The following is a 9,044-nucleotide window of genomic DNA, read 5'->3' as shown; positions in this document are numbered from 1 at the left end:
CAATCTAAGTGTCCTCATTTAAATAAAGTATAACCTTTACAGAACAATAAAAGATAAAAGAATCTCAGCACTTGCAGAATATGAAAATTAAGAACTCAAACTAATGTAACACCTTTTAATTACAATGTACTGGACCCAATGACTTACTTCTTTTCAGTCTTTGTAGCTTCTCAAAATTGTTCTGTTTTTCTGAAAACTGTTGGTGCCAATTTATAATTCTGTATTTATCAAACAAGATGATCAATATATACACTGTTGTTAGTCTATGGCATTTATAATAGCAAGATTTTGGTTTTCTTTTCTTCACCATCATTTTCCCATGCTAGATCCTTTGCTAACTGCTACAAGCTGAAACATTATACAGTAATTACTCAACTATCTTTTCATGAATTGAGGGACCTAGTAAAGGCTAAAACTTTTAAGGCTTCCTAAAACTGGCACAGAGACGGATTTCTAGTTCCCTTTAACTTATTGTGGAGACCTTTATTTAAATCCTGAGAGTGTTCCCTAGAACCTGGATTTTTAGAACCATTATCAGGCACCTTTAAATAGGTACTCAGGATTCAAAAGAAGTAAGTATATAGGCACACCTGGGAAAGAGGTGTCCCTTGTTTGGAAGCTGTCCTGAGAGAGGAAGCTTCCCCAGAGGAATGGATCAGGAGTCTTCACTGGAGGGATGAACAGGAGACCTCTCTTTGAGAGATAATCAGGAGACCCCAAAGACATCAGCCATAATTAGACTCTCACTAAGGGTGCTGCAGACCCCAAGAAGTGACCTCATATTTGGATTGGTGAGTAGGATTGAATAAAAACCTCCTTGGAGGGTACCCTAGAGAAGTCCCTTCTGGAAGCATCCCAGAGACACTTCCGTGATATGAGATTCCCCTCTGTATGCTATGAATACCATTGGTTAATAAAAAAAAATATCTTGGGAATTCACAGGGAATAGAGGTAGGTAGGAAAAACTAAACTGAATGCTGGGAGAAAGGAGGAGAAGTTAGGAGAAGCCATGTCGCCCCACCAGAGACAGACGCTGGAATTAATAAGTCACAGCCACATGACGATACAGAGATTAATAGAAATTGGTAAAGAGTTAGCCAATAAGAAGCCAAGCAGCGATTTAATTAATACAGTTTCTGTGTGATTATTTTGGGGCTAAGTGGCCAGAACGAACAAGCGGCCTCACCCAACACTTCTGAATTAAACAACTTTTCAGAGAGTCCTTACCAGCTGAAGCTACTGTTTCGAAGGACATCAATGTTCTGTTAAGGATGAGCAAACTTTTTTCTTTAACCCCCATTAAGTGTTCTCTTTATGTAACTTTTTCTCTTACTAAAGATCAAACAAAATCTACAATGCAACAGGCAATTGTCCAGATTAACAATTCAAGAGATGGTACTGATAAATCAGGCACAAAAAAGTTTACCTTGGAGGATAAAACTGTAAATCAAACTCTAAAATTAAAAAAAAACCCACTGCTATATTACTCAGGGTCTACCAAATAGGCAGTGAAATTCTCCTAATTCACATTCCTTGTTACTTCTAACAAACCATTTAACAAGACTGCCTGAGAATTAAGACAAGGACCAATTAATGTTTGTTTTTATTTTTTTCCAAGTTCTCCCCAAGCACTATGGCCTAGCAGTTCAGATTCTTGCCTGTTCCAAGCAGCATTCTTTACTATAACTCCTGGAAGCTAATGGTTAAACTTGTTTCTAAAACTCCTCAAACCACCTGCTTCTGGGAGCTCAGGTGTGCATGCTGCTCAACATTTGACTCGAAAATGAGTCTAATTTCTTTTTTTTTTCCTACAACATGGATTTCAATACAGGTAACAAATAATAATAATAATCTTAGATATCTAACATTTTTACTTCTTAAACCTCTTAAGACACAGACAGCCCCAAAGCTACCTACATGCCTCACAGAGTTGGAGACAACCTGCTCTTCCTGAATTCCAACATTCCAGTCTCCAAGACCTACAACTTTGCCCCTTATCAACAGGAAGCAATCTTGAAAGAGCCCTACACCCCATGTCACCTTTTTAAATATTATAGACCAAAGAGCTAGGCTTCTTTAAAAAAAATGTTCCATTACTAATTGTATAGATTCTGCTCACAATCTCCATATGTATTTCTGACGATTGTCCTGCTATGAAAACCTCACTATGTATGTTTTGAGATAATTGCTACTGCCCTCTCAGAGCAAAAGTAGTTATTATTGCCTTTATCACAAATTTGACTCATCAGGTCTACTTCAAATACAGCCTTGGTCCTACAGATGCATATCACTAACAAGGTAAACTCTATCTAACAATGCTTCATGAAAATACAGTCTATTAACCAAAGACTAACAGATATAATTAACATTCTAAAACTAACAATCCTTTCTTTTAATAACTCAAACCCACAACTTTTAGACACACTTAACCTCATCATGTTCTGCTGATTTCCAGTAGATTTGTGTTACATCCCTGTCCTTTAATGGACAAGACATGTCCTGATAGAGTTAGAAACTCACCTGACGTATGTCTAAAATGTTTCAGAGCTAGGTATACATTGTCAAATTCATTCATTTCATTCGTTATCAGTCATTCCAGACTCCAATCTTCCTCTACAGAAGATTACTCTGTTACCTCCGTCAAAGATTTTGTTAATAGTAATTCTTTATGAAAACTTTTTATTAATTTGGTGATTATAGGAGCATTAATTATTCAATTTTTATTTTTATTCCAGCCATCATAAAAATATTAGTATCATCTATATGTGTTACTCACAGAAAAATTAACATACTTCATTTATTAAATGAAAAAATGAGAATTGCTACAAGCTACAGATTATACACTAATTGCTTAGCCATCTTTTCACAAGTGACCTAACAGATCCAAGGGATCTGGTAAAGGCTAAACCAAAAGTCAAGGCTGTTTGGCATTATTGCTTTGTGATCAAAGTGGCTGTACTTTTGTGTAGATTTTTCGTTGTAGCTAACTTCATTTTCTGTTACATATTTGGGAATTAATTCCTACAGTTCAGAACTGTTTTGTGAAAACAGTTTCCCACTGCCAGGCCTTATTCTTCTTTCTGAGGTAAGTGCAGAAATCTGCCTTTCTGCACTTATCTTTATCAGCAGGCATTTGGTCAATGATTAGGTTCCAGGCATAGGGCATTCCATCTAAGATATTCACAGATCTCCAAGGATGGAGAATTACTACCCACCCAAGCTGCTATTCTGGTTTTACCCCATGACCAGAATGGCTGATAACAGCCAAAGCTGGAACTAACAATTTAGAGGCCTGAGTTCATTCTTTGTTTCTATTGCCTAGAGCAATGAGTTTAACTCCTGACATAGGCCCATAGAAACTACAGCATCTGGTGTATGTGCTATCTGATCAAGAGTCATCTGTTTCTCCCTGACTGTTTACATAGGTTACTTGGTTACCTGGTTCATAATTGATGGGAGAAAAGAAATAGCACACTGATTTAAACAATCTGTGCCCTATTCATAATTTTACTAAAAATACACCTATTAACCGTTTTATTTACCACCCAAAAATGTAGCACAGCACACTAATTTTTCCTTCTAGAATTCCCTGATGATTTAATTTATTTTTTTAACAACTTTTCTTCATCAAGGAGTACACTGGATATGTACTCGTAACTCCTGTGTGTGTGCGCGTGTGTGAAAGCTATTATCAGATTTTTTGTGGAGCAAAAGAACTCTGGTCCTGGTACTTGGTAGAGCAGGGGAATTTTTGGTTTTAAGGGTGTATATGACTGGTAGCATTTGTAATGAGGAGGACAAGAAAAACAACGTAGAACTAAGAACAATGAAAAACAAGGAGAAAAAGTAATGGGTGGAACTATGCGAAAACTATGGATTGAAGAAGAAGAAAGACACATGAACAGACAATTACTGTTGTAAGAAAACTTCTTTACCCTCAAATCTTTAGCCCCACTTTTAGCTATTTGTGGAGTCTGTAACTGAAAGCTGGAAGGGAGTCTTAAAGCTGAAAAATTTTAAGGCTCTTTAAAGCTATCGCACTTCAACTATTACATTTTTTGAAGGCACACTAGCTTTAGAATTCCAAAATATATGTGATAAACCTTTGACCTCAAGAAGTCCATAACCTTGTCAAGTTTTAATTAAATTCATAGTTAGTAGTCATAACAGCTGGCCTAAAACTGTCATTTGAACTTGTAAAAATCTTAGGCCTTCAACAATTTAAGAAATGCTATGATTAAGAATCAGATGTCACCAAACTTTTATTGTTTACATATCAACTAACTGCAAGTATAGCCCTACCTTAACTTACTGTGTAAATTTCCATTGGGGAGATGAATCTGACAGTGCACCAACCAAAGCCCAAGAAAATGATTCCACCAAATCTAGCTTTGTGAACCAATGAGCTTAATTAGAATTTCTTATGAGAGTATTGATGAGGAGTTATTTACGGGCTCATGAAAAACTTACCAAGAACTACTCCAAAGAAAAAACTACTTTCCTTTCTTTATCAACGATTCATAGCATCTAAGTCCTCAGAGATGGGTGTGGGTCTAGTGAGGCCATAACACATAGCAACTGGTAATTGCCTATAAATCATCAATGATGGGCAGGAACTCAGGATCCCCTTTCCCTAACAACTATCAACTGCTGTGTATCCTTACGGAGAGGTGAACCTAAAAATCCCTATCTTCCTCCATCATAATAAGTTGACCAATCTGTTATGGGTAATCACAGCTGCAGCTACCATGCAGTGAGTAGAGAACAACATTTAGAACAATATTAGGCACAGAATTTTTAGGGTGACTATCACACCATGAAAATTCAGGATACCTGTTATAGCACTTATAAGCAGAAGACAGTTTTGAAAGGTTATAGAGTTTATTATTTATTTACTTTTATTTTTGTACTTGTTTTCTTAAGTTTATTTTTCATACTAGCATAATGCTCTCACACGTATAGTTATCAAATGACACTGTCAAAAATCAATAAAGAGAAAGAAAAAGTTTGTTTTGCCCATATTAATATCCCTTATCCTGAGGAGCAAGCATAGACTCTTTATCTGAGTATTCAACTGCTTGATGACATTTTTATATCATGCACGTATAACGAATGCACTTTGATAATATTCATTCCTACTGCCCTATTGCAACCTCCTTCTCTTTTTCCCTTTCACATGATTTAATTTTCATGTCTTCCTCCCTTCACAAAATTGGGAATATTAGAATAAGTGAAAATATTAACATGAAAATATTAACATGACATCTTCACAAAAATCTTAACTCTAGGATTTTGTTTGTACATCATTTGTGACACTTCATCTCATTTTCTTTCTACTTTTTTTCTGACTAAATATAAAAATTATGACTACTTTAGTCCTGGGACCAGGTTGCATTTTATTCTACATTCTTATATAGTATGCAAAACAGTGATATTTCATGTCATGTCTAGTCCTGTGAAATTCCATTTTAGAAGCAGTTTTTGATTCTATTTTGTGGGCAAAAGATGGTCAGGTTCCTGATTTAGAAAGACAAGGTCATCTGCAGCAAGTCTGATTAATGACTCATTACTGATAGTAGAGTATGTTTGCAACATAGTAACTTATCAAAGTGAGTTGAGAACACAGGTCCAAATGGATATTTCAAAATCATGTCAGGGAAACTGTTATAAAGAACATATTGGACATGTTAGACAGGGTAAAGATATGATTCTTTCTCCTAGACATTATAAAATGGTGAAGACCTAGAACTGTTATCCCAACGGCCTCATACCTGCCTACCAAATGAAACTTGGTGCATATATTAGGGACATAGAGCACATACCCTACTGTCTGTGTAATCTTGGTTGGTTCTGTTAGTTCAGACTACTCAAGCTCTTCTACATCTAAACCCACTATGTCCTATTCAGGGTCAGATCTGTCCTATTTACTCTTCAGTAGACTACATCAATGCACTCAAATTTCACCTTCCTAGGGTTTCATGCTTAGAGTAGTTGCTTCCTTGAGGTAGACTAGTCTGGGTACCTTATGAATACAGACATTATTTTTCCCAGTCCACTCTGAAAATACCTTTTAAGAATTATTTTCATGTTTTAAAAAAGCTTGTATCTGAATACCTCTTGAACTCTTTTGTAGGCTAACATATTCACCCTGTAAATTACATATGAATACATATACAAATACATCTACTGTTTGCTGTGTGACCAGCTAATGTTAGTAATTAAGATAGAAATAAATTAACCTGCATTTATCTCAGCCAGATAAGCATATTCAGAAAATTGCTGATTTTGAAACAACTTACTGTTATTCAATAAATCTGAAATAGTGAAAAGACATAAACACATCTATGTCTTTGGCATAGCACACATACACCAGATATATTACAATAATAAAAATCCTCATCAAATGCAGCATAGCTTACTGATAGGGGAGTTCAGCCAATCATATTCTGTTTTCGGGGCGTGCCGCCCTCAGGCAAAAGCCTGCCTATAAACCTAACAAACGCGCTCCGCTAGCTCTCTTTTCGCCTGGCTCCTGCGTCTGGACGGATCGGTTGGATTCTGGTGTAAGCTGTTGTAAGTCTTACTTCTGTTTATTAAAGCTGTATATTTTGTATCAAGATAGTCTGGGGACTTTTCTTTACCAGTCGCCCTGCAGCTTCAGCTTACAGCAACAAAAGTTGATTTTGTACTCATAGACTGTGTCTATACAATGAGTTTAATAAATCATTCTGGTCCTCTATGTCACATTAATATGATTTTCACACAGGAAAATGCAATTTTCACTCAAAGACCAGCTAATGACACAATCATAGCTTTCATCATTACTAGTCCAATGGATGGAAGGAAATATTAAATTTCTTATATTATAGTAAGGTTACTAAAAAGTTAAATCTTTATTGAAGTGTTGGACTGCTTGTATGACGTTGGCTGCAACAACTTATCTGACAATTCCTGAGGTCAACAGAGTAGGCTTGTAGCAACTTTATGCTAAGAGAAAGAGATGGATACTAATGAACAAAGTGTAATGTGCTTAATTTTTTTATAATGTTTAATCATTGCACATTTTAAACAAGGCAACATGTATGCTTACAATTGGAAATCTATCTGAAATATAAATACAATGATAATTTATTATTATATTGCATGTTACATATTGATTATTATAAACAGATTATTATTTTCTTAAATAATCTCAATTTATACAATCTGTGGAAAAAAGCTTGATTTTATCAAGATTAGGTGACAGAAGTTCAAAGCAACAAATGACATATATAAAAGTATATGGCTTTTATTTATTAAAAGTATTTTTGGAAATTGTCATGCCTAACCATAAATTCTTTTCTATTTTCCATAGAATTTACCTCTTTCTTTGTATTTTTGATTAAAATATTCAGCTGGGATCTGTTTTACTTTGCAATTAGTGAATTGTCTAGCTGTCACATTGGCTTTATTATGCCATTCCAATTATAATTCACAGCCAGTATCTGTAAAATGATTTATACATCTGCAGTTTATATTAGTTACTTTTCTATTGCTGTGAAAATATACCACGATCAATGCAATTTATAGGAGTTTTTAAAGTAATGACTGTAGTAATCAGTTTATTACACAGATTGATCATTCTTGAATGTACAAGCTCCAGAGGAGCAACTGGGTCTTTAAATATACACAAGTATTTCCATCAAATGAATTTTCACTCTTACATCGAAATAGGCCTAAAGGAGTGAAAAACATAAGAAAAATAAGAGCTATTAGCTATGTATTAACTGAGAAACCACATACAAACCAAAGATTATGGAAAGGGGCTAAAAAGAAGAAGCCTGAAAGGGCTGGGAGATGGGAAAATTTTGGGAACAAAGTCCAACACACTTTATGTACTAACAACTCCAGTCCATTTAAATGTTGATCAGTCAAACTCAGACCTTAAATACAGCATGTAGGCAGAGTCTAATCTATTTGGTCATAACATTCACCTATGTTGTAGGTCCTTCAGGGTGAAATGAATACAGAAACAGCTTCATGTTCTTCACCATGCTTTTTATGACTGAGATTAGATGGGTTCCACTTAAAAACAATCTCGAACGGGTCACTGGAGCTTGTTTCCTCCCATCAAGCAAACACTGTGTATCCACTACCCTCACATCTTGCCATTATCCAAATTTAGGTCAATAAGGAAAGCTTTTAGTCTCACTCCCAGGTCATGCCCGGAGAACTGGCTTCTCACACACACATTTCTCTGCTAGGAGGCAGTGTTGGTACAGAAGTACAGTATTTCTAGTTTGTTGTTCCAAGTATGTACAACACGCAGCACTGCTGTGTCAGGTAAACATGTGCACAGGGGAAGAAGAGATGGAGGCTCATAGAAAGCAGTGAAATGGAAATCAAAATGACTTTCTTTTTTAGAGTTCCCCTAGCTTTATTTGTAGAGGTTATCTGATAATTTCTTTAATTATATCTCATACTTCAGAGTCCATTCCCGAGCTATTCTGTTGTACTTTTCTCTATCTGTTTTGTAGATCCGAGCAATCACAGGCACTAAAGGATCATTTGGATTGGGATCACATAACAGAGAACAGTTGGACAAAAGTACTTTTGAAATAGTTAATGCTGGAGACCACTGTGATTGTAGAATATCAAGACAAATGCTGTCATTACTGTTGATAATTGGATGATAAATTCTTGTTGTAAATGCAACCTTAGGTGGTTTGAAGGAGTAATCTGTTGGGAAATGAATTGTCAAGAAAAACACTCCACCCTGATAGGGGCTCTCATGTGGCCCCATTATTGTAGCCAGCCAGTGAAACATATCTCCAACAGGTCCTGCTGAACACTGCTAGAAGATCTGGGGCCAGGTCACTTAAATCCTTGTGGATTCTCTTCAGAGCCTTGGTGGGAAACGGTGGCGATGGCCCTGGGACGGGGACGGGAGAAGGACGGGGAAGGGGGAAGGGGGGCCTGAGACCGCGCGAGCAGTCTCGAGTCGGCCTGGCCTGAGAAGACCGAGAGCTCCGAAGCGCGAATCCAACGAGCTACTGTTGCTCAGC

The 9,044-nt window shown here is 36.4% G+C and overlaps 1 pseudogene; it reads right to left on the bottom strand.

Moving 5' to 3' along the window:
* Nucleotides 1–8,449: 8,449 nt before the first annotated feature.
* Nucleotides 8,450–8,806, bottom strand: LOC125415369 (ubiquitin-conjugating enzyme E2 D3 pseudogene; annotated as a pseudogene).
* Nucleotides 8,807–9,044: the final 238 nt, after the last annotated feature.

This window comes from Myodes glareolus, chromosome X, assembly GCF_982192425.1.
Source record: "Myodes glareolus chromosome X, mMyoGla1.1, whole genome shotgun sequence".
Taxonomy (NCBI): Eukaryota; Metazoa; Chordata; class Mammalia; order Rodentia; family Cricetidae; genus Myodes; species Myodes glareolus.
This window is presented reverse-complemented; position numbering and strand designations above follow the sequence as displayed.